The 26,841-nt window shown below is 41.1% G+C and overlaps 1 protein-coding gene across 10 annotated transcripts in view; it reads left to right on the forward strand.

The window, feature by feature from the left end:
- The window catches only part of LOC309642016 (uncharacterized protein), a 302,740-nt gene that overhangs the window by 205,048 nt on the left and 70,851 nt on the right, over positions 1-26,841 (forward strand). For 6 of the 10 annotated variants that reach the window (XR_014252884.1, XR_014252885.1, XR_014252887.1 and 3 more), the window contains 3 exons: positions 7,925-8,079; positions 19,526-19,765; positions 26,496-26,581. The gene's annotated coding sequence lies outside the window, so the exon portion shown is untranslated. The other 4 variants (XR_014252886.1, XR_014252889.1, XR_014252890.1 and 1 more) reach the window with 4 other exon arrangements.

The following is a 26,841-nucleotide window of genomic DNA, read 5'->3' on the forward strand; positions in this document are numbered from 1 at the left end:
TCCTGGGTATACATACAAAAAAAGTGAAAACACTAATTTGAAAAGATATATGCACCCAATATTCATAGCAGCGTTATTTACAATTGCCAAGATATGGAAGCAACCTAAGTATCCATCAACAGATGAATGGATAAAGAAGAAGTTACATATATATACGTGTGTGTGTGTGTATATATATATATACATATACATACATATATACATATATATATATATATATATATATAGGAATACTATTCAGCCATAAAAAAGAATGACATTTTGCCATTTGCAACAATATGGATGAACTTAGAGGGTATTATGCTGAGTGAAATAAGTCAGGCAGAGAAAGACAAATACCGTATGATATACTTATATGTGGAATCAAAAAATAAAACAAACTAGTAAATATAACAAAAAAGAAACAGACTCAGAGAACAAACTGGTGGTTACCAGTGGAGAGAGGAAAGGGGGGAGGGGCAAGATAGGGGTAGAGGACCAAGAGGTACAAACTACTATGTATAAAATAAATAAGCTACAAGGGTATACTGTACAGCACAGGAAACATAGCCAATATTTTATAATAACTTTAAACGGAGTATAACCTTTAAAAATTGTGAATCATTATGTTGTGCACCTGTAACATATAATAATTGTACATCATCTAACTATACCTCAATTAAAAAGAGAAAAAAGTAGTAACAGGGAGCATGAGGATGTGCCCATCTAGGCTCTTTGCCTATAGAAATGGGTATTACTACCATTCCCACTTTACAGATGAGGAAATAGGCTTAGAGAGTGTTAAGTAAGTTGCACAATGTCACAGGCTAGTAAATGTGGAAGAGCAGTGTCCAAACCCAGGGCTGTGCAAAGTTCAGGTCTCTGGTAGGCTTAAAAACTGACCATTTGCTAACTCTTTCTTATAATTAAACTGTTCATCAAAGTATGACCCCTCCCACGCTTATCTGCACTTCAATAAGGACTTCGTTAGAATGTAAACTCCATCAGGGTAGGGACTTGGTCTGTTTTGATCATAACTGCATCCCTGGTGCTTAGTAGCTAGTAGGTGCTCCATAATCAGGGCCCCTCTCAGAAGAGCTCCACACTTGGGGTTAACGCTCTGTGGTCACCATCTTGAAATTCTTAATAATTTTACCTTTGAATTTGTATTTTATGGGTGAAGTCTGATGGGACAATGAAACTTGGGCAGGGCACTTGGAGTCTCGGCTCAGCTCACGTGTAGTCCCAATTCCGGCCACCTCTGCACCTCCTCGCTTCCCTGAGTTCTTGGCTGTCCACTCTCCACTCTCTGTGCCTGGGGTGGGAGCTCGGTTACGTGGTGGGGGTGAGGGGGACTGTGACCCAGGCAGGGGTCTGGACGTGGTGTTAAGCCTGGATGCGAGTGGCCGTGGTTTCTCCAGGAGGAGCTTGGGCAGCAGCCATCCTGCCCTGGACCCGCGACGCCACCGCGCATTCAGAGGGCAACTGAGGCGGCAAGGCTCTCGTTCACACCTGATCCAGGTGCCAAGTGCACGCTGGTATGGAGTTTGCAGCGCCTCAGAGGACGTACCTGTCCCACCCAGGGCCCGACGCATCAGGCACGGTGCTGCACAGCAAGTCTTAGAGTGGGGCCCTACGTGCCTGTGAGAATCTGCGTTTCCCCAAGAGCATCCCTGTACCTGAGGGAGCACACATTAAGTAGCAAAATTACATTAAGTAAACATTAAGTAAAAAACACCATGACAGATCAAGAGAGAAACCACAAAATAAGGAAAAGTTTGTTTTAGTACCTTTAATGCCAATGTTTTCCTGCTTTTTGAATGGGGCCACACATTTTCATTTTGCAAAGCGCCCCACAAATTATGTAGCTAGTCCTGTCAATAATTATGTATTAGGTTAATGATTTGGACTCTTGGAGATGAATGGAATAAAGCACTAAGATCCAGAAACAGTGGCATCTTGGACCAGGAAGTTCTCCTTTGTATGATATTTTCAAGGGAAAATGGATAAGAAATATACACCCAAGAACTTCTTGACAATCTCAGCTAGAAGGGGCCACTCAGAGACATCTAGGTGATGTCTCCCACATGACAACTGCGGCTTCAATGGACGAATTTACTTGTAAACATTTATTATTTACCCAAAAAAGTTTTAAAGTCAGTTTGACTGCTTTTTGGAATGGGTGTGCCATTTTCTAGTTTGGATCCATTTCCCATGACACTCACTGTCTCACATTTGACTGCTTTCACATATTCTCTCACACTCTTGCATGTGAAGCCTGGTCCCTGAAACGTTTGTGTGTTTTATTCCTATTTCCAATATCACATGTAGAAAGAGCTGCCGTGTTCCCTTTTAGGGCTGAAATTCTATGAATATGTTACCAAAGAGAGTTTATAAATACCATGAAGTCTCTGAGAGGAGTAATTATTATGGGATGTGATATTTTTATATTTCTATAAATATAAAAATACTGGACTATGCACTTTCTTTTTTTCTAGGACACAGTTTAGCTATGGTAGTCTAACTGCTAAAACAAATCAGCCTCAACAATCAATGGCTTAACACAGTAGTGTGTTTGGTTTGGGGTTTTTTTGCACTCATGTCATAGTCCAATGGGGCATGATTTACTCCACACAGTCATTCAGGATCCCAGGTTCTTCCATCTTGTGATTTCTTTATCCTCTAAGTCCTCAGAATCTTCCACTAGTTCATCAGCATTTGGCTGGCAGGTGGGGAAAATAGCACCCCTGAAGGAATGTGAGAGAAGTGTTTAGGGGTCAGGCCTGGAAGGGCCAGGCATTTACATGCATGAGTGTGAGCGAGTATGTGACAGTCAAATGTGAGACAGTGGGTGTCATCGGAAATGGGTCAAAACTAGAAAATGGCACACCCATACCAAAAAAATTAAAAACCTTACTGGCTAAATGATAACTGTCTACAAGTAAATTCGTCCATTGAAGCCACAGTTCTCATGTGGGAGATATCACCTAGATGCCCCTAAGTGGCCCATTCTAGCTCCGATTGTCAAGAAATTTGGGGGTATATAATATTTTCTTATCATTTCCACCTACATTCTACTGGACTGGACTCAGTCACATGGTGCTACTTAACTGCAGGGAAAGTTGACAGCTCACATGAACTTTACCTTCTAGTGAAGTCCTTTCTGAAATTCAGATAGGCATGAGATTTAAATACAGGCAATGGTCAGTGAATGGTCTATTTTTGAGCCTGTCGCCTACATTTGAAATTTGCTCTACCCTAAGTTTAAATCCTGCTCTGCAACTTTACTAGCTGTATGACCTTAGGCAACTTATTTAGCCTTCTCAGCCTATGTCCATCTATCTGTGTGCCTAGAAAAAAAAAGAAACAGGGTTTGCTGCTGCACTGGGCTCATCTTTGTTATTACAGCAAAGATCATGTGGCATTTTCTTTGTATATGTGATGACTGGCACCTAGGAAGTATTCAGTAAATATTTCCCAAATGAAGAAAATAAATGAGGAGGGGTTAATTGTATTCCTTCAGCAAAAGAAAAGTTCTGGGTAGATTTAAAATGAGAGGGTGTATTATGTATAAAATAAGCTACAAGGATATATTGTACAAATGGGGAATATAGCTGATATTTTATAATAACTACAAATGCAGTATAACCTTTAAAAATTGTGAACCACTACATTGTACGCCTGTAACTTATATAATATTGTACATCAGCTATACTGCAATAAGAAAAAGTAAAATGAAAGGTGGTGTTATTTAGAGAAAATGAGAATTCAGGGTGTTGACTGGAGCTGTTGATTTGTGTTTGTCCTCTGATCCAATGACTAAGTGGAAGATGTGTGTACAAAGTCAATCTTCTCTACCCCATTTATTTTTCCTCTTTTAGTGAATTGCTTTTCTCCCTATTAGATTCCTTTCTGCTTATGTTTGTCCATTTTCCAAAGAATATACCAAAGGTTTTCCAAATTCTGATCTTGCCCTTTCTGTGGTGTCATCAATTGCCTTAAAAACACTTCCACTCTGCAAGACATTAATGGCTCAGCAGAGCGTAATAAACTTCAGCTTGGCTTTAGGACAAATGTCAAACAGATACACACTTCAGTGGCACATTTTTCATAAAATAAGCAGTCCCCTAAACAGGGAGAATACAAATGCAGTACCCTTTATCATAGTAGCAGATATTTATCTTGATCTATACACTCGAGTGTGTGCCAGAATTATTCCCTTTGCATTTTCTCATTTCCTTTAAATCAGTTTCATTTTTTCCTCTGAGTGCTCATCCTACCTGTCTGGTGCAAAGTTTCATTAGACATTATTGAAGCCTGAAACTGCTTCCTAGATAAGACAAGAAAGCAGGAGAATTCTTAGGACCCAGAACTGGGGAGAAGGTCTTCTAATCTCTAGTATATCCCAGTTCCTCCTGAGTTCCTCGTTGCTCAAACCAAAGTCCAGATGCTGTCAGCTTCCCTGTCATGCATAGGGCATCTTTGCCTGTGCTCAGTGCCTCAGTAGTCCAGCCTCCCAAAGACACTGCGTGGCCAACCTATGAGGAGACCTTGTCTGTGTAGAGGTGTTCAGGGAGTCGAGGTTGGGAGTTGCTGGTGTTAAGGAATACAATCAATGACTATTAGTAAGGTTTGGTGTCACTACTTTGATTAGTGCTAAGGCACCATCAGTTTTACCCAGGTTGCTTTTGCAATGTCAACATGGTAACTCTACAGGCAGACATCAGCTAAATTAATCTTGCCAAGGAGTACTTTAGGGAGACAAATTTCATAGCTCCTAAGAATCTAAGTTCACACCATGGTGAGAAGGAGTCTGAATATAACCTGTATGATGTTAGAGCAGGAAAACCAATGCCGATTGGAATGGGGTAAGCTCAAGCCCAGCATGAGCAAGGAGCCTAAAGAACCTTTTAGCCAACACCCAAACTTGGATTCCTCCAGTTCAATACTCCCACTTGCTTTTCTGCTCCACTTCATTGATCTGTCATAAGAATTATAATTATGTAGTTATATTACATTATTGTTTCCTAATCTAATTATAGTTGTCAGCTCTAAACATGAAAGTAGCAGGAACAGACTTCAGAAACTCATACATTACTTTCTTTACCCACAAAATAAATGTGGCCAATTCATGAAGAGTCAAACTTCCTTTTCAAAAGGATGTTGGATTTCAACCATTACCAAATGTTGTTGTGTAAAAGTCTCACTAAGAAATTAGATTTCACACCCTGGATCACTTGGTAATAGTAATAATAACAACAATACCTTATATGTGTAGCAAAGCAACTATACACCAGCCAGTTTGGTCATCATCACAACTCAGTGTAATAGAGATAAAATAGCTTATTATTAATCCCATTTTGCTGAAGGGAACACTGAGAAATTATGTGATTTGCCCACTGTCATATATTTATTAAGTGACAGAAATGGGACCATAACATAGGTCATTGTCTAAAAGCCTTCAATCCTTTCTGTTCTCTGTTTATATGCATTTGACTCTATTAAATTACATTGTTTTTATTTTCCCATTAGCTCAAGGGCAACATCTTAGTAGAACATCTGGATTTAATATTCTTTCCACAAACTCTTTGGAGTCTGTTCATTTGAATAAAGGGTTTATGTCAACAGTTAACCCTTCGGACTGCCTTTCAGGAAAGCAAAGGCAAGACAGTACGGATCTGGAACTGACATTTTTTAGTAGCCAGGGAATAGAAATTACTTTGTATTTCTGGGAATGAATCAACTGCAGTCAAGATAGATCACTGAAGCAACTTTTATCTGTCTTTAAGCACCAGCCATTTCCAGAATCCATAAAGGAAGAGTCAGTCACTGAGATTGTATGTTTATGTCATAACCTTGATCAGGCATCAACAGAATGGAGAAGGTTTAGGAAGTCCCGGATTCTAACATGTTTTCAGGGCCTGGCAAAGACCTGGAGTCTGAGCATAGTAGGAAGACCAAGGGAATATCAGTCTTCTAATTGAGAGAGCGGGTGGAGGGCAATGCAAGGATTCATAGGTAGGTCTATAAACAGGCCTTGTTCAAGGGGATAGGACAACAAGATGGGCGGCACAACAGGAGAATGGCTTAAGCCAAGACCTCTGTCTTGAGCCCCTTATATTCTATTAGGGAAGATATGACCCAGCTAGCAGGTGTTATAGCCAGGACTGCAACATAAGCAATCTAGCTTTAGAGTTCTCAGGCACTTAATGGCCCATGGCATAATTGGTAAGGGCATGAAGAGAAGTGTTAATTGAGTATTACACAGGAACAGAAAGAGGGAGAGAGGCAGGCAGATGCCATTCTGCCTGGAGGGAACAAGGAAGGCTTCATAGAGCGTGCATTTGAACTGGGCTTGGATACCGGGGAAAATTTTGATAGATGGAGAAAAGAATGTGAATGATGGAAAAACCCCACCTAAAATAGTTTAGGCAAAACAAAAATGTTTTTGGCTTACATGTTTGAAAAATCTAGGGATAGTTCTGGCTTTGAGCTCAGCTTGATCAGGGCTCTTTAATAGCATTGTAGGGGAGGAAAAGAAAACTTTTTCCTCTACCCTCCTAGGTTCTCCAGCTGGAGCCCTACAAATTTCACTGACAAAAGAAAGATTAACGAGAGAAAAACAGAGTTTATTAATATGTGCAGTGTGCATATACTTCGTGAAAAAGACTCAGTGATGAGTAACTCAAAGGGGTGATTAGAACTTGGGGCTTACATAGCATCTTAACAAAGAACAATACATTTGTAGAGAAGTGACAAGACAATGGAAAGGTTTTAGGCTTCCAAGGGCAGCAAACTCTGGGAAGGTAAATATAGGAAAACTAATGGAGGAAGGTTTGTTTGTGTAGGTCCATCTCGGCGCCAACTTTCCATCTCTTCATGGCCATAAAACTTCCCCAGAAGAGGAGATTTACGGCAGTCTTCATTTCTCAGAAGTTTCTGCTTTTAGTCAGATAAGGGAAGCTCCAGGAAGGCTTCTTTTGGCATCTGTTGATTTTCATTTTCCTCCAGCTCAAAATAATCCTTGTGCCAAAATGGCATATTTGGTGGTGACATAGCTTTTCCCCCACAGCCTTTCCAGGACCTGGTTTCTCACTCTGTCTTAGCTTTGCTTTTGGCCATGTTGGCATCACCCTCAGGCAGACCCCCTTCTCCTAGTAGCAAGATGGCTGTAGCAGACCAATGGCTGGGCAGACCGTCTCCAGGACTGCATTCTTAACCACTACACCAGACTTCCTCTTGTGTAAAGGAGCCTAGACTTTATCCACAGGAGAGAGAGTTTGGTGTGGAAATAATAAATAAATAAGTAAATAATAACATATATATTATAATAAATTATACATAAAATAAATAAATAAATAATCAATCGATATGTTTCTGTACCCTAATATTAGAGTATATGTATTCAGTAGTCTGAATTTACCTTCATACTTGCTCTAGCCTCAAGCCACTTTGGCCTACATGGGTATGGGGTTGGGTGGGGACTGAACCTATTTGAACAGGCATCAACTGACAAATGGTTTCCCAACTCAAAATGGTTCCAGAATTCCATCCCCCCCGCCAAGAGGAAACACATTCAGAGCCATTCAGTGGGAAGCCACAGGACCTGTCAATGAATTCTGGAGGTCCTCTAGTAGCAAGGCAGACCAAGTAATCAAGACTTGTGATAAATTTGCAGGCAAAACAATAGAACCAATTGCTTGAGAATTGAATTTGATGAGTTGAAGTTAGGCTTTGAGAATTTACATTTGTTGAGTTAAAACAAAAACAACAACAACCACCACCAAAGAAACCCTGTGCATGGCAGGATTCTGTAACTAGTTTCTCTTTGCTCATTTCGTACACACTGATTAGCTAATACAGCCAGATTAGCCCACCCTAAAGATTTTTTAATGGCCCGAATTGTTTTTATCCAGTTGTGTGATATTTTTTGTTTCATCTACAGAGAGGAGCACCAATCTACCAAAATTTTCTCATTCCACAAACAGGGAGCCACTTAAATGCACAAGGACTCTACCAAGTGCTGAACACAGTTTCTGATCTCCAGTGGGCAAACCAAGGAGGAAGGAATGATTGGTCACTATGGAATCACAGCTGAGAGTAAGTACGGTGGCTTGTCCCCTTATAATATAAAGGGGATAAGACTATGCCACCCCAAATATGCCACTTTGGCATAAGGGTTATTTTGAGCTGAAGGCAACTGAGAAACAGACACAGAACAAAGCTCTCTAGCTTCCGTCCTATTTGCCTAAAAGCAGGACATAAATTTCCCTTCATGAAGATGTCCTCCCTGCCCAACACTCTTGTACCAGGAGGGGTAGAGTGATTCTTAGTCACTGGAGACAACTCTAGACCCTTAGCCCAGAGATGGCACTGAGAGGAATCTGCCTTACAAACCTTACAAAAATGAACAACCCTTATCTTCCATTAGCTTTCTCATATATTTACCTTCCCACAATTTACTACTCCTGGAAGCTCAGATCCTTTTTCTTTTGTCATGTCTCCACATTTATCACTCTTTGTTAAAATGGTACATAAGCCTCCAGGTCTATCTGCCTCTTTGGAGTTTTCGCTTCATTTCTGTGAGACCTCCCCTATTGATATGAAATAAACCTTTTTCTCCTGATAATCTGTCTTTTGTCAGTTTCTTTTTCAGGGCCTCAGCCACCAAACCTAAGAGGGTAGAGGAAAAGTTTTTGTTTTTCTCCCCAACCAATATCACATATTCAAAAAGTTTTGTTTATATCCTGAAAAGGTATATGCTCAGTTAACGTTGGTGGTTGCTTCATGCTCAAGAAATATAAAACATTGGAAGTCACAGATATTATCCTTGATTCATTTCTGGCTAATGCTACTCTTTCCTAAAAGTGGCCTCTAAGTTAGCTTCAGCAGCCTATAAAGCAAATTATCATGATCTCTTTCCTAACCTTTTTTCATATTTAACTTTTATTGGGAGCTTAGTGTGTGCTGAGCCACCAATGTAAGCTAAGCACTTTCACTATCCCTATTTTACAGATGAGGAAAACAAGACTCAGAGATGTGAAATAACTTCCTCTAGGTTACATGGCCTGCATGACTAATTATTATGTTATACTACCTCCCTAGTGATGGAATAAAGATGGAAAGTAGAAGAAAACATAAGAAAGGAAGCAAAGGAAAAGAATCTATAGAAATGCTCTCTTGTTGAACAATGCCTTGCATTTGGCCGGTACTTAAATATTTGCTGGATGAATGATTGACATGAAATAAAAAAATAAAATAAAAATAAAATTATATGAACAGCCAATGAGGCCAGTCTTCTCCTGGCCACAGCTCTTTAGCTATGTCAATATTATCAGAAACAACCAACTGGTCATCCCACCCTGAACTTTGTAAATATTGATTTCCCATCCATTTACCTTTAAGGCATCTTCTGTCAGGTAATCACATGAAATTGCTCTGTGTGTCACATTATGTTTACATCTTTCTCTTCCTCTTCACCCCGTATAATCTAGGTGATAGACCAGCTGGCTGAGTAGGTTAAAATCCTTTTCTGCTCCACTCTTAATGCAGCTCTGTGGTTTTGTTCTATAAGCAAGATTGGATGGAGTGTTTGTGAAAAAGCAGTGAAATCTCTTGGAACAAAATGTGATCACTTTTGCAATCATTCTGCCCCAAAGCACATTTATAAGCCAGTAAGTTCCAGGTTGTTCCTTTCAAATTTTTGTTTCTGTCAGCCAAGCACAGAGCTCTGGAAGATTAGATTGTTTTAAAACAATTTGAATGTCATTTGCTAACACTATGTGCTAATTTCCCTGGGCCAAGCATTTCGGGTTCATTCAGATTAAGGATTTCCATTAGCAGTTAAGTCAAGTCTCCTGTCCTTGACCCTATAATTAAGAGAGATGAGGCTGTGACCCTGGCCTGCATTTCTACATAGGTCAGAATTCAGTCTAATTGCCTGAGGAACCTCTATAAATGTTAATAGAGAACCCCAAAGTTACTTCCAGTTCTCTGAAGAGCAATTTCAAACAGTATATGGCTTTGCTTATGGCCCACAGACTTGCATCAGATACCCCTTAGATCACAAGTTGGCAAATAACATTCTGTTCGGAAGTCTTGCAGTTTTAGAGAGCTGAAATAGAGAGGTCATCCCAAGAGGTAATATGGTCACTCCTGAATGTCCTAAAAGTAGGGGAAGGTTGGTCATGTGGGCAGTGTCACTCTTAGAACTGGGCAGCTCTGTCCGCTGGCCTGGGCCCCACTCAGGTCTTCCTCTGGGCAAACCCCTCTCCACATAGTGAGGGTGTCCATGAAGCCAAGGAGATGTGTCTGCCCTGAGGTCAACCCTCAGCCCCAGAACATCCTCTCCAAATGGCCTATAGCAAATGCCAGCCTCTTCCTTGAGTCTGTTCTCCCAAAGATAGCCATTGCCATATCCACACCCCTGGGCTCCAGAAATGGCCAAGGAGTGGCTACTGGGTAGGCAGGGACAGGGACAGATCTTGGACTTGATGACTGGGGTGTCCCTATGGATGCTCACATAGGCCCCCCTACCTACCCCCCACCCCCCTGTAGTGATGGTTAGAGCTGTTGGTGGGAAGAAAAGGGGAGTAAGACAGGCTTGAGTCCTCCATTTGTACTTTTGCCCTGGGCTCTGCAAATGGCAGGAACAGGACTGTAGGGGGAGAGAGGAGTGAATTAGTTGGATCACCTCAAATTTGCAGGTTAATGAATCTGATTTGTATACCATAACATGCTAGCTCTCTAGAAGTCAGGCTTATGCAAAACCCACCGCTCGTGACGACCTAGAGGGTTGAGATAGGGAGGATGGGAGGGAGGCTCAAGAGGGAGGTGATGTGGGGATATATGTGTACTTACAGCTGATTCACTTTGTTGTACAACAGAAACTAACACACCATTGTAAAGCAATTATACTCCAATGAAGATATATTAAAAAAAAAAAAACCCACCTCTCAAGCAAGTGGTGCACAAACCGATGGCCAGTTTTTTTGCAACGAGAACCAAAGCTGGCAGGCCAACTGGGATGTTCATGCCATTTGATCAAGTATTCATTCCCTATAGGAAACTCTATATGGAAAGCCAGATTATAATCAAATGTGTTCTTATCAAATGTGGAGTCAGAGGAACGGGAGTCAAGAGCAAGGCCCGGACTTCAAGTTAATATCCTCTGAGATCCATCTCCGGGTTTGGGGATACACCTGCTACGTGGCCCCAATGCTTATAATGCCAGCTTCTTAGCAGCTTCTCCTAAGAACAATGCTAAAGACTCACTGACAATTTTTCTGTCTTTGGATCATCTGCAGACAACCCCGTTTGGTTTATGGACCACAAATCCTACCTTCGCATTTATTAATTCCAATGATTAATCAAACATTTCTTTTCCTTTTAGACAAGATTTGAATGCACTTTTAGGCTTTGTTTTTCCCGCTTGGAATTTATGCCTTTTAACATGAAATTTTCAGAAAGAAAATCTCAGTTGATGCTGTAGTGGACTAAATACCAGTAACAAGCCTGGAAGAAAGTGTAGGAGTCTCCCTTGGCCATGAGAAGACTGACAACTATATAAATCTTTTGAGAGTTATTTCCATCCCTAGCAAGGACATGGGAAATTTTCAGTTTTTATTAAAATTACTTACCAGAATTTTTCTTGTCATGTCCTTGGCTTATAATCTGGAATAACTTGCGTTGGTTATTGTAAATGATGTTTTCCTGTATCCTGGGTTTGAAAGCAAAAATGCAACAGAATTGGTCTTCAAGCTTTCCATCATCCCTTCCCTGCCAATGCCTCCATCCATTATTACCTTTTCTATTTCTCTAGTCGGAAAGAAACAGACATTCCGGAGTGGTTCTCATTCTCATAGACAGGAATACACATAAAGTCTGGCAAATATGTCACATGATGTCTCCATCTCAAAGTTTAAAAGGTGTTCTGATGTCTGTGTTCAAGGTCTTATAAGAATCACAGAGAATTAAATACCCAGAGCAGATCAATATGTGTGTGTGTGTATACATGTGTGTGCACGTGTGTACATGCATACATGCACACGTTTTGATTCCCTTTGTTACATCTGGGGATATGTGTAGGTGTGTGCATGCCTGTGTGTGGTTGCACAGGCACTGATTCACTTTGTGCTTGGTACTTCTAGGGATCTGTGATAGAGGCTGGAATGTAAGTGCTGGCAGATGCTTGACTTTCCTCAACTAGTGATGAGAAAAAGAGGAGTAGGAAGACACAGTCAAAGGGAACCTGATGGTTAAACATGGGGTGAGTGAGTCCAAGTTTTGTGAGCCAGATGATGTGTTTCTGAATGGAATCGATTTTCAGGCTGTCCAAATGTACACGGCATATTTGTGATGAGAACAGATAACCCCCACTTGATTCTAAAGCTGTCCTCTGACTCAGTGTCCACATTTACACTATGGTAAGATTTTATAGCTCGCAGCATCTAAAGAACTCAGAAAACTCTGTCTAGGCAGTTGCATGCTCAAGATTGCCTCCTCCTTTTATTTACATTGTTCTCTCTTCTTGCCTACTTACGAATCTTAGGCCATTGTGGGGCCTCACATCTTGCTGTTCAGGGAGGTTGGGCAGAAGCCAGAGGGAATCAATCTAGATGAACGTGCTGACAGAAGAGATGCTGGCAGTGGAGAGGTCTGTCGACCACAAAACTCAGCAAATTCTGGTCATTGAAGGGGGAGAGTGTGTTTGATGAAAAATGTCCCAATAGATGCAGAAAACTGAGCCCAGAAAACAACAACAGTAACAACATTTACAGAAAATATAATCATACTTCTAGGCTTGGCAATGAATGATATTTCCGTACAAAATAATGAAAACCCAGAATCTGAATTGCTATAAAACTTTGATATAAATATATTGCAGGATGGGGTAGAAGGTAAGAGAGCTAGAATCCTCATACACTTTAATGTCTAAATTGATGAACGATAGCAACGTGTGTGTATTATTTAGAAAAATGGACCCAGTTCAAGAATAAAGAGCTTAAAGAATAGAAAATAGTTGCCTTTGGAGAGTGAAATGTGTATGCGTGAGAGAAATGTAGCTCCAGCAGTAAGCTTACTAGTCCCATTCAACTTCTGAAACCACATTCCTGTATTACTGTGATAAAACAATATTTAAAATAATGGAACTTTGTCCAATTCCATAAATCACAAATGCATTGGGAAGTCCGCATTACTAACTTCTCATTCCCTGTGTAAAGGTAAAGGACCACAGCATCTCCCAGCCTGCACACTCCACAATTTGGAGCCCTCTATGCCTTGCAATCCGAAAACACTGTAACTGAGACAGTGAATTCCCCTGGGCTAGAGTCTCTATGAAGGTCTGTTTTCAACATTCCTGGGTTTTCTGCACACAGAGGCTTCATATACAGGAGATATTACTGATAGTTTTGTTGAAGGAATTATTTGCTAACATTGAAATAATTTGCAATGTGACAAATATTGGCAGTAAGAGGCTGTTTTTTTTTTTTAAACATCTTTATTTGAGTATAATTGCTTTACAATGGTGTGTTAGTTTCTGCTTTATAACAAAGTGAATCAGTTATACATATACATATGTTCCCATATCTCTTCCCTCTTGCATCTCCCTCCCTCCCACCCTCCCTATCCCACCCCTCTAGGTGGTCACAAAGCACCGAGCTGATCTCCCTGTGCTATGCGGCTGCTTCCCACTAGCTATCTATTTTACATTTGGTAGTGTATATATGTCCATGCCACTCTCTCACCCTGTCACATCTTACCCCTCCCCCTCCCCATATCCTCAAGTCCATTCTCTAGTAGGTCTGTGTCTTTATTCCCGTCTTGCCACTAGGTTCTTCATGACCTTTTTTTTTTTTTTCCCTTAGATTCCATATATATGTGTTAGCATACTGTCTTTGTTTTCCTCTTTCTGACTTACTTCACTCTGTATGACAGACTCTAACTCCATCCACCTCACTACAAATACCTCCATTTCATTTCTTTTTATGGCTGTGTAATATTCCATTGTATATATGTGCCACATCTTCTTTATCCATTCATCCGATGATGGACACTTAGGTTGCTTCCATGTCCTGGCTATTGTAAATAGAGCTGCAATGAACATTTTGGTACATGACTCTTTTTGAATTATGGTTTTCTTAGGATATATGACCAGTAGTGGGATTGCTGGGTCGTATGGTAGTTCTATTTTTAGTTTTTTAAGGAACCTCCATACTGTTCTCCATAGTGGCTGTATCAATTTACATTCCCACCAACAGTGCAAGAGGGTTCCCTTTTCTCCACACCCTCTCCAGCATTTATTGTTTCTAGATTTTTTGATGATGGCCATTCTGACTGGTGTGAGATGATATCTCATTGTAGTTTTGATTTGCATTTCTCTAATGATTAATGATGTTGAGCATTCTTTCATGTGTCTGTTGGCAATCTGTATATCTTCTTTGGAGAAATGTCTATTTAGGTCTTCTGCCCATTTTTGGATTGGGTTGTTTGTTTTTTTGTTATTGAGCTGCATGAGCTGCTTGTAAATCTTGGAGATTAATCCTTTGTCAGTTGCTTCATTTGCAAATATTTTCTCCCATTCTGAGGGTTGTCTTTTGGTCTTGTTTATGGTTTCCTTTGCTGTGCAGAAGCTTTTAAGTTTCATTAGGTCCCATTTGTTTATTTGTGTTTTTATTTCCATTTCTCTAGGAGCTGGGTCAAAAAGGATCTTGCTGTGGTTTATGTCATAGAGTGTTCTGCCTATGTTTTCCTCTAAGAGTTTGATAGTGTCTGGCCTTACACTTACATCTTTAATCCATTTTGAGTTTATTTTTGTGTATGGTGTCAGGGAGTGTTCTAATTTCATACTTTTACATGTACCTGTCCAGTTTTCCCAGCACCACTTATTGAAGAGGCTGTCTTTTCTCCACTGTATATGCTTGCCTCCTTTATCAAAGATAAAGTGACCATATGTGCATGGGTTTATCTCTGGGCTTTCTATCCTGTTCCATTGATCTATGTTTCTGTTTTTGTGCCAGTACCAAACTGTCTTGATTACTGTAGCTTTGTAATATAGTCTGAAGTCAGGGAGCCTGATTCCTCCAGCTCCATTTTTCGTTCTCAAGATTGCTTTGGCTGTTCGGGGTCTTTTGTGTTTCCATACAAATTGTGAAATTTTTTGTTCTAGTTCTGTGAAAAATGCCAGTGGTAGTTTGATAGGGATTGCATTGAATCTGTAGATTGCTTTGGGTAGTAGAGTCATTTTCACAATGTTGATTCTTCCAATCCAAGAACATGGTATATCTCTCCATCTATTTGTATCATCTTTAATTTCTTTCATCAGTGTCTTATAATTTTCTGCATACAGGTCTTTTGTCTCCTTAGGTAGGTTTATTCCTAGATATTTTATTCTTTTTGTTGCAATGGTAAACGGGAGTGTTTTCTTAATTTCACTTTCAGATTTTTCATCATTGGTGTATAGGAATGCAAGAGATTTCTGTGCATTAATTTTGTATCCTGCTACTTTACCAAATTCATTGATTAGCTCTAGTAGTTTTCTGGTAGCATCTTTAGGATTCTCTATGTATAGTATCATGTCATCTGCAAACAGTGACAGCTTTACTTCTTCTTTTCCGATTTGGATTCCTTTTATTTCTTTTTCTTCTCTGACTGCTGTGGCTAACACTTCCAAAACTATGTTGAATAATAGTGGTGAGGGTGGGCAACCTTGTCTTGTTCCTGATCTTAGTGGAAATGGTTTCAGTTTTTCACCACTGAGAACAATGTTGGCTGTGGGCTTGTCATATATGGCCTTTATTATGTTGAGGAAAGTTCCCTCTATGCCTACTTTCTGCAGGGCTTTTATCATAAATGGATGTTGAATTTTGTCCAAAGCTTTCTCTGCATCTATTGAGATGATCATATGGTTTTTCTCCTTCAGTTTGTTAATATGATTTATCACGTTGATTGATTTGCGTGTATTGAAGAATCCTTGCATTCCTGGAATAAACCCCACTTGATCATGGTGTATGATCCTTTTAATGTGCTGTTGGATTCTGTTTGCTAGTATTTTGTTGAGGGTTTTTGCATCTATGTTCATCAGTGATATTGGCCTGTAGTTTTCTTTCTTTGTGACATCTTTGTCTGGTTTTAGTATCAGGGTGATGGTGGCCTCATAGAATGAGTTTGGGAGTGTTCCTCCCTCTGCAATATTTTGGAAGAGTTTGAAAAGGATAGGTGTCAGCTCTTCTCTATATGTTTGATAGAATTCGCCTGTGAAGCCATCTGGTCCTGGGCTTTTGTTTGTTGGAAGATTTTTAATCACAGTTTCAATTTCAGTGCTTGTGATTGGTCTGTTCATATTTTCTATTTCTTCCTGGTTCAGTCTCGGCAGTTTGTGCATTTCTAGGAATCTGTCCATTTCTTCCAGGTTGTCCATTTTATTGGCATAGAGTTGCTTATAGTAATCTCTCATGATCGTTTGTATTTCTGCAGTGTCAGTGGTTACTTCTCCTTTTTCATTTCTAATTCTATTGATTTGAGTCTTCTCCCTTTTTCTCTTGATGAGTCTGGCTAATGGTTTATCAATTTTGTTTATCTTCTCAAAGAACCAGCTTTTAGTTTTATTGATCTTCACTATTGTCTCCTTCATTTCTTTTTCATTTATTTCTGATCTGATCTTTATGATTTCTTTCCTTCTGCTAGCTTTGGGGTTTTTTTGTTCTTCTTTCTCTAATTGCTTTAGGTGCAAGGTTAGGTTGTTTATTCGAGATGTGTCCTGTTTCTTGAGGTAGGCTTGTATTGCTATAAACTTCCCTCTTAGCACTGCTTTTGCTGCAGACCATAGGTTTTGGGTCATCATGTCTCCATTGTCATTTGTTTCTAGGTATTTTTTGATTTCCCCTTTGATTTCTTCAGTGATCACTTCGTTATTAAGTAGTGTATTGTGTAGCCTCCATGTGTTTGTATTTTTTACAGATCTTTTCCTGTAATTGATATCTAGTCTCATAGTGTTGTGGTCAGAAAAGATACTTGATACGATTTCAATTTTCTTAAATTTACCAAGGCTTGATTTGTGACCCAAGATATGATCTATCCTGGAGAATGTTCCATGAGCACTTGAGAAAAATGTGTATTCTGTTGTTTTTGGATGGAATGTCCTATAAGTATCAATTAAGTCCATCTTGTTTAATGTATCATTTAAAGCTTGTGTTTCCTTATTTATTTTCATTTTGGATGATCTGTCCATTGGTGAAAGTGGGGCGTTAAAGTCACCTACTATGATTGTGTTGCTGTCGATTTCCCCTTTTATGGCTGTTAGTATTTGCCTCATGTATTGAGGTGCTCCTGTGTTGGGTGCATAAATATTTACAATTGTTATACCTTCCTCTTGGATCAATCCCTTGATCATTATATAGTGTCCTTCTTTGTCTCTTGTAATAGTCTTTATTTTAAAGTCTATTTTGTCTGATACGAGAATTGCTACTCCAGCTTTCTTTTGATTTCCATTTGCGTGGAATATCTTTTTCCATCTCCTCACTTTCAGTCTATATGTGTCTCTAGGTCTGAAGTGGGTCTCTTGTAGACAGCATATATATGGGTCTTGTTTTTGTATCCATTCAGCCAGTCTGTGTCTTTTGGTGGGAGCATTTAATCCATTTACATTTAAGGTAATTATCGATATGTATGTTCCTATTCCCATTTTCTTAAATGTTTTGGGTTTGTTATTGTAGGTGTTTTCCTTCTCTTGTGTTTCTTGCCTAGAGAAGTTCCTTTAGCATTTGTTGTAAAGCTGGTTTGGTGGTGCTGAACTCTCTCAGCTTTTGCTTGTCTGTACAGGTTTTAATTTCTCCATCAAATCTGAATGAGATCCTTGCTGGGTAGAGTAATCTTGGTTGTAGGTTTTTCTCCTTCATCACTTTAAGTATATCCTGCCACTCCCTTCTGGCTTGCAGGGTTGCTGCTGAAAGATCAGCTGTTAACCTTATGGGGATTCCCTTGTGTGTTATTTGTTGCTTTTCCCTTGCTGCTTTCAATATTTTTCTTTGTATTTAATTTTTGATAGTTTGATTAATATGTATCTTGGCGTGTTTCTCCTTGGATTTATCCTGTATGGGACTCTCTGTGCTTCCAGGACTTGATTAACTATTTCCTTTCCCATATTAGGGAAGTTTTCAACTATCATCTCTTCAAATATTTTCTCAGTCCCTTTCTTTTTCTCTTCTTCTTCTGGGACCCCTATAATTCGAATGTTGGTGCGTTTAATGTTGTCCCAGAGGTCTCTGAGACTGTCCTTGGTTCTTTTCATTCTTTTTTCTTTATTCTGCTCTGCAGTAGTTTTTTCCACCATTTTATCTTCCAGGTCACTTATCCGTTCTTCTGCCTCAGTTATTCTGCTATTGATCCCGTCTAGAGTATTTTTAGTTTCATTTATTGTGTTTTTCATCGTTGCTTGATTCCTCTTTAGTTCTTCTACGTCCTTGTTAAATGTTTCTTGCATTTTGTCTATTCTGTTTCCAAGATTTTGGATCATCCTTACTATCATTATTCTGAATTCTTTTTCAGGTAGACTACTTATTTCCTCTTCATTTGTTAGGTCTGGTGTGTTTTGACCCTGCTCCTTCATCTGCTGTGTGTTTTTCTGTCTTCTCATTTTGCTTATCTTACTGTGTTTGGGGTCTCCTTTTCACAGGCTGCATGTTCGTAGTTCCCGTTGTTTTTAGTATCTGTCCCCAGCGGCTAAGGTTGGTTCAGTGGGTTGTGTAGGCTTCCTGGTGGAGGGGACTAGTGCCTGTGTTCTGGTGGATGAGGCTGGATCTTGTCTTTCTGGTGGGCACGTCCACGTTTGGTGGTGTGTTTTGGGGTGTCTGTGGCCTTATTATGATTTTAGGTAACCTCTCTGCTAATGGATGGGGCTGTGTTCCTGTCTTGCTAGTTGTTTGGCATAGGGTGTCCAGCACTGTAGCTTGCTGGTCGTTGAGTGAAGCTGGGTCTTGATGTTGAGATGGAGATCTCTGAGAGATTTTCGCCGTTTGGTATTACATGGAGCTGGGAGGTCTCTTGTGGACCAGTGTCCTGAAGTTGGCTCTCCCACCTCAGAGGCACAGCCCTGATGCCTGGCTGGAGCGCCAAGAGCCTTTCATCCACACAGCCAAGTACGTGGGGAGTTTCTTGCCTTTTGGGAGGTCTGACGTCTTCTTCCAGTGTTCGGTGGGTGTTCTGTAGGAGCAGTTCCACGTGTAGATGTATTTCTAATATATCTGTGGGAAGGAAGGTGATCTCCGCGTCTTACTCTTCCGCCATCTTGCCCCGACCCCCGAGGCTGTTTTTAAGGGAATGTACCCTTCCAATTGCCACTGGTGACCATAAATTTACATTCTAAAGGAAGAGGAAAACAAAGTAGTGAAATAGCAACTCTTGGTTTGAAGAGAAGGGTAATAGCCCCTTGGGAGTTCACACAATTCTTCTCTTGAATTCAATTGCACTTCTTCGTTGTTTACTTGCGCATACCTGGTTTCACAGAAGTAATAAAAGATTTTTATTTCTCTTTGTGCTTACCTTTTAGTTACACACCAGAGGCCTTACCTGAAACTTGAACACTGGGGAGAGGCTGTTCCAAACAAAACTACCAAAGCTCAGAGCCAGAGATTCCCTGGTGACAAAGGCTTTTAAATCCAGTCAAAACAGAGAACTGCATAAAGCAGCAGAAGGGTCAGCTGCAAGAGGTGCCCTGCCGCTCAGCACAGGGTAACCAGATTCCCTGCTGTACGTGGGGAGAGACACCAGGAGCACTACCTTCAGCCAGGTAAACGAGGCCGATTCTAAACCCAACAATCTCTGGGTGGGGTTGGAAAGTTATTCCTGGAGCGAACAATACCAGGCACTGGGCTTGAGGAGCACTCCCAACCTGCATGCCAGGCACCCCATCCGCCAGCTCTGCAGCGCCTGTGGCTCAGCTCCAGGCCCCCTGCCTTTCAGTCCACGCTCCCAGGCTCCTCTGTCTCAAGAAGATAAATGGGGACAGAGATACAGTTTGGTGGCTACTGCTGTCACTGCTGCCTGTGGAACTGTTTGAAATATCAAAGAACCATTACAAACCCAGAGTGGCAGCAAGGGTGTTGAACATACACTCATAATGGACTAGAAATCAAAGGGTCTGTGTTCAGTTATCAGCTCCACTACTTCCCAACTTATAACATTAGTCTAGTTACCAACTAGTAAATGTTCGCTACAAAGCAAAAGCTCCATAATTGTTTGTTAATAAATGTTGAAGTCACTTAAGCTTTTTGGGCCTCTTCTGCTCTACAGTAAAAATAAGGAGGTTGGTATGTTGGTAATAATGATGCCTACTGTTATTTACGGAGCAATTACTGTGTGCTGGGCACTGTTGTGAATTAATTAAATCCTTTAGTTGTCACAAAAACCATATCTCCTTTTAACATACAAGGAAATCAGAGCACAGAGAGGCTAAGTAACTGGTCCAAATTTATTCATTTGGTAAGAGGCAGAAGCAAGAATCAAAACTTCAAAGCCCATGTGCTTACCCACTTTGCTTTTGTCAACTTCTAGCTTATATTATTATTATTATTCTCATTTTGTCAATTGTTATCATCAATGGGAAGATGTTTAATCTCTTCTTGCAATTCTATGTATACTGCCTGTTATTACTTCTCATAGATTGATCCTCCATGTACCCATCAATACTTGAGCCTCCAAACATTGCTGAAAAGCCTATTTATAATCCAAATATGAGAAATCAGGAACTTTGTACCTACCTGTGGATACAGTATAAAGTGAAGAGGGATAGCAAGTATGTTGGATGACAGAATCACCAAGCAAAACATGCTAACAGGCAACATAAAGGAGCAGATCTAACAGGATACAAGGACTGGGATTATACATAGCTGTGTACTGCTGAACCAGCTCTCTGAAATGGGAAGACCTGATATGTAATTCCCCTAAGCAACCTTATGGGCCAAGAGCTGAGGTATGCAGAGGAGCCCCAGTCATGTGGGAAGAAAAGCACAGGACTTGGATTTCGATGACTGAATGGCTGTACAACCCTGGGCAAGTCTGTTTACCTCATTGAACCTGCCTCCACTTCTGTAAAATGGGGATGTGTCAGGTACCTCACAGGCTTGTCATGAAGATTGAATGGGATGACAAGGAGAATACGTGGCAAACTTTAAAGACTTGCTACTCAAAGTGGTGCCACAGACCAGCAGCGTCAGCATCACTCAGGAGTTTGTTAGAAAGGCAGATCTCAGGCCCCGACCCCAGATTTATTAAGTCAGAATCTGTATTTCAACAGGCTCCCCAGGTTAGTCATAAGCACATTAAATTTGAGAAGCTCTGCTCTAAGGCACCAAATAAATGTAGCCTGTTGCAATTTGGGGCTCTGTTTTCCTTACATATACCACCAATGAAATATAATACGGCCAAATTTCAAGGACTGGGTCTTCTCAAAGGCTTCTACATCCTCCTTTCCTGGGCCCTGATGAGTGTGCCTGGTATGGGGCTACAGTTGCCACCCATATGACCAAGCAGGTTATTCCTAGAGAGCAGTTCCATTTGCTCAGGAAAGGACCACCTGAGAGAGGCATTGCCTTGTAAAATCCTTGGCCATTTTTGAGTTAGGAGAACCAATAAAATGCAAACCCACATATTCATAACTGTCTCAGCCCTGGGAAAGGTTGTTAAATATGAGACTGAAGGGGAGTAGCAGCCAAAGTGGAGTTGAAGTGGATGCTAGTCTTTCCTGCCCAGAGTCCCTGAGAGCAGCAGCTAAAGGAAGCAGCTCAGAGCGGGAGGGCTTCTTGTCATAAATTTGTCTTTTATTAGATCCCTGTTGTGTATGGGAGACATGCAACAGGGTTGAACATGTTAAACTGGGTTGAAAACTCTATCAGCTCCCTACCTGTTAAGAGATCTTCAATTGTGAAACTGCTAGGACACCGGGGGTTGGATAGATAGAATGTAAGGACTCCCTGATGTTTGACTAGTTAGGGGGTTCAGGATATGCTACCCCAAAACATAGCACCTTGGGATATTGAATATTTTAAGCTGAAGGAGTTTGAGAAAACAGCCCAACAGGACTTCTCCCCACTCCGCCGCTGTCCTCCTTTCTCCTCTGAAACACTGGCACAAGAACCCCATGTGAGAGGCGCCCTCCCTACACCCTAAGGAAAAGAGCGTCCTTATCTCAGCAAACAAAGTGACACCACCAGAAGAATCTGAACAAACAGGTCTCACTAAGTTTCCCCCAGTTTACTACGATTACCTCCTGTTCTTTGACCTAAAATATTTCTCTTCAACTGTTCACTCTTCATCAAACCCAGCATAAAAATACTCAGGTTTAACTATTTCTTCAGGTCATTTCCTTATGAAGGCTCCCATATCATGTAAAATGTATACTAAATACATTTGTATGCTTTTCTTCTCTTTATCTGTCTTTGTCGGTTTAATTTTCAGACTCAGCCAGGGACCCTAAAAGCGTCAAGAAAAACGTTTTTTCCTCCCTTGCACTAGCTTAACTCCATTTTATATGTATAGATGCACACAGGCATCACTGTTACTTCTTTAATCATCACTGTTATCATCTTCTCCATCTTCCATTTCCCCGGTCAAAGATTAACCAAGTGAACACACAAATTTTAATAATCTGTCAAAATGTCATAATGGAAGTGGAATGATTCCATTTGTAAATCACTATTGACAAAACTTTTTTTTTTTTTTTTTGCATTTCAAAAGTGCAAAATTTAGGTGTCCTAAATTTGGTTTAAGAAACAGTCTCGGGCTTCCCTGGTGGCGCAGTGGTTGAGAATCTGCCTGCCAATGCAGGGGACACGGGTTCAAGCCCTGGTCTGGGAAGATCCCACATGCCGCGGTGCAACTAAGACCTTGTGCCACAATTACTGAGCCTGCGCATCTGGAGTCTGTGCTCCCCAACAAGAGAGGCCGTGACAGTGAAAGGCCCGCGCACCGCGATGAAGAGTGGTCCCCACTTGCCGCAACTAGAGAAAGCCCTCGCACAGAAACGAAGACCTAACACAGCCATAAATAAAATAAATAAATAAATAATTAAAAAAAAAAAAGAAAGAAACAGTCTGTTCCAGAAAGTCTATGACTAAGACATGAATGACAAACTAAAACACATTAATGAAGTATTAGTGCACAGACTTAAATAATTGTGCATTGTTCTAAAACTTCAAAGGCTGGAGATCTCTGCTGAATAGAAGTGGATCAGGGGAGGGAAAAATCTCCCAGTTGGAGAAAGTCTCAACTGGAGAATATCCCAGTTGGGATTATGTGCTCCTCAGGAGTTATACAGTTCCAAATTGTTTGTTTTAGCTCTTACCACAAAAGAAAATGGAAGCAAGCACACTGGCAGGGCCAGTAGTGCCCTCTCCTTGAGCAGCGATTATCTGGTGTAAGGCATGGAGAGTTGCCTGGGAGGACTTGGCCATCGAGATCCTCCCGGGCCCAGAACATGGGAGAGCTGTGTGTCTCCTGGGACACATTTGCACTTCCAAAAAGCTTCTACATGAGTTGATTTTACTCTACCTCAGAGGTAGGATTATATATATATAGCACTATTCAATAACAGTTGAAAGTCTGTCAGAAGGTGCCCATACATTCGCATATATTTATTTACATTCTGTTCTGAAATCTACATTCACCTACGATTCAAGCATCTCTGGCCATGGGGTGAGTGCCCAGGGTCTTTTAAATGAGACACAAAGGGGCTCATCCCAGGGAGAGCAAGTAGAGATCCACAAGTTTGGTTCTAGGACAAAAAGTAGCCTCCTAGGAAGTGTTTTTAATAAAGTCCAACTTTCAGATCATCCGCTGATCCACGTGATTCAACCAAGGCTGAGTTCTCAGAAGAGGAGGCTGCCCAAAAAAAGCTACCTCAGCACAGATTCTATGGAAGACAAGCACTCCGGTGGCAGTGGTGGCAGACAGAGCTCTCAACACAGGCTTGGCAGAGGCTGTCGAGGTGCAGACACTGATGGCCAATAACAGCAGAACCTTCAATGGCCGTCTGTGGTATCAGTGGGCGAGCCACTAAATTTGGCAGTGGTAGTGACCAAGATAACTCACCAAGGTACCACAAAAGAGAAAAGGAGAATGGCAGCTGTCACATCACAACTAAGGATGACCACTTTGCACGAATGGCATACCCTCAGGGACTCTGAGAACTATTTAAGATTGAATTTAAGAGGGGTGAGATTGGGGGTGGGGTTGAGTCCTGCACAGCAGGTCACATCAGAGACAAAGAAATACAATGAACTTTTGCTTCCCTCTCCCCAGCCCAAGACTGGTGGGATATGGAAAACAAAGGACAGAATAGTCCAAGTTTGTGGAAGAATGAGCAATACATCTGAGATTCAGCCATCCGTGCTCACCGAAGGCCCAAATGGGGAACTTTTAACAAAATACCACTATTCAGTTGGCAGCATTTACTACTCAAACTTATAAATTTTTTTGTCAGATTCAATTTTATTTTTGATTCTCTCTTCTCCTCCGGACAGATTGGCATTGCTTATCTCCAGTAAAATATTATATGCCAATTTTAGCACAATTAAAAAATGATAATAAAATAATAAATAAAATGCATCGTATGAAAAATCATAGTACTGTAATACTGTCATTTGAAGAAAAAGTCAGATTTTCAGCCACCTCAACTACTGCTAAGACCACCGCAGAGGCTGATAAGCCACACGGATGCCAAGAGCACAGGGTCCACCATTCTCCAACTGTGTTTTCTGTTGAACTTTTCCTAATAAAATTCTCATTCATGCTCACTTCTTCATTAATGGATAACAGTGCATTCTTCAAGATCCATAGTTACGTTAAATGGGGGATGAGAATCATTTCTATCTGTCAGAAATATGGGGATCAAATGAGACAAAGAGGTTTAACTGAAGATATAATTTCCTTCCCTCCCACATTCCCTACTTAGAGAATCTATCCACCACTACCTCCAGCCTAAAAGGGGCAGCCCTACATGCCACATGACCCTCTTACCTGGCCTCAGCTGATTAGATGCCAGTGGACAGCTAAGCCAGGCTGGACCAGTCAGAGTCTCTTTCACAGGAATTTGAAATTTGAGAGACTGAGTCATTTAGCCCTGGAGAGCCAAGCTGGAAGTTGATGGAGACTTGGGGTCTGAGATTACATTTAGGAGTAGCTATAATGGGTGCAAGCAAATGAGTGGACAGAGAACTGGCCTGTAGAAAAAAGAATGAAGTGGCCTTTCAGAGAGAAACAGGCAAGACGCTGTGCGTTCCCCAAAAGAGGAGAGATGGTGGGAGAAACTTCTAGTAACTCTCTAGTTCCCATAAAGCTCAGCTCAAATTTACTCCCTACATTTGGTGTGTAATTCTTCTATATTCTAATATAATAAACCCACTGTTATAGTTTTAGTTTAGTTCCTTTAAGTTTTTGTTGCTTGCAAAAAAAAAAAAAAACAGGAGAGAAATAATTGTAAGATCGTAACATGGAAAGCACCATACAAATATGAGATTAATTTTGTCTTTGATTGTCACCTAGGACATAGCAGCCGTTAGGGAAAGGAGGAATGGATAAGCAGCCTGGCCTTCCAGGCAAGAGCAGCTCCAGATACCACCTTCCAAACCCTGAAAGTGACCAACACCCTCATAAATAAGGTATCGGGATCTGGAGTCATCTTGATTAGGGCTGAGATTCATCACAATTCTTTTGGCTATATGGCAGAATCCAAATTTAATCTACTAAAGCAAAGTGGAAATGTGTTAGACCACCTAAGTGCTACATCCATGGAAGGGGGCAGAGGGAAGGGGAGCAGATACCAGGCTTGGAAATCTGTCCTCCTATCTCAGCTCCACTTTCCTTTGTGTTAGCTTCATTCTCAGGCGAGCAATCCACCATGATGCTGAGAGGCCCCAGCGGCTCCAGGCTTACTCCTACCAGCTTAACAACTCCCATGGAGAATACCTCTTTGCTTATAGTTCCAGTCAGACTCCCAGGGATGGTTCCCATGGGCCTGATTTGGGTCACATGCTTACCACTAAACCAATCGCGGTTGCCAAGGGAATGCAGTATTTTCTTTGCTCAGGCTTGGGTTCTTCTCTGGAGTGAGGGAATGGTGTCAACCTCACCTGATTCACAGGGACTGAAAGCTGGGCAAGGTAATTGCAAAAAGAAAATCGGTGGGTGCTACAACCAAAATAAGGAGGAAGGCATTCCGGGAGATACCATGAGCATGAGCACATGAGACTTAAAAATGAGAAGTAAGCTTTCTTTAGAAAGGAAAACCTCTCTATTTTAAAATGGACAGAGTGACCAAAAGACTTGTGGGCGTTTGTTACATACGGCTGGCCCTTGCCCACTGCACAAATGTTTATCAAGCCTCTACCACAGAGAGAGAGCGCAAGCGGTACCTTTGGATGAGTCAGTCTCTGTCCTGAGGCTCAGCCTCCTCATCCACAGTCTCATCGCCAGTTCCCTGAGTCATCCCGTGCCCCACCCAACTTGTTTTGCCTTTCCCACAGTTTCCTTGAATCTTCTGGGACAGATGACCAGCTCTTGGAGCCGAAAAAGAGAAGGGGTGTCTTTCAGAAAGAGGAGTGCCTCTCCCGTAAGTAAAGCTGGCAGAAGAGCTGGCTCAGGTGGGTGGAGGTGGTAATTATTCACTTAGCAGTTCCTGGTGCATTTAAAATCAGCTTCTTTCTTTTTTTTTTTTTTTAATTAATTAATTTGTTTTTGGCTGCGTTGGGTCTTCGTTGCTGTGCGCGGGCTTTCTCTAGTTGCTGCGAGCGGGGGCTGCTCTTTGTTCCAGTGCGCAGGCTTCTCATTGCGGTAGCTTCTCTTGTTGCGGAGCACAGGCTCTAGGCGCGC

The sequence above is a fragment of the Balaenoptera physalus genome, assembly GCF_965194825.1.
Source record: "Balaenoptera physalus genome assembly, chromosome: 13".
Classification (NCBI taxonomy): Eukaryota; Metazoa; Chordata; class Mammalia; order Artiodactyla; family Balaenopteridae; genus Balaenoptera; species Balaenoptera physalus.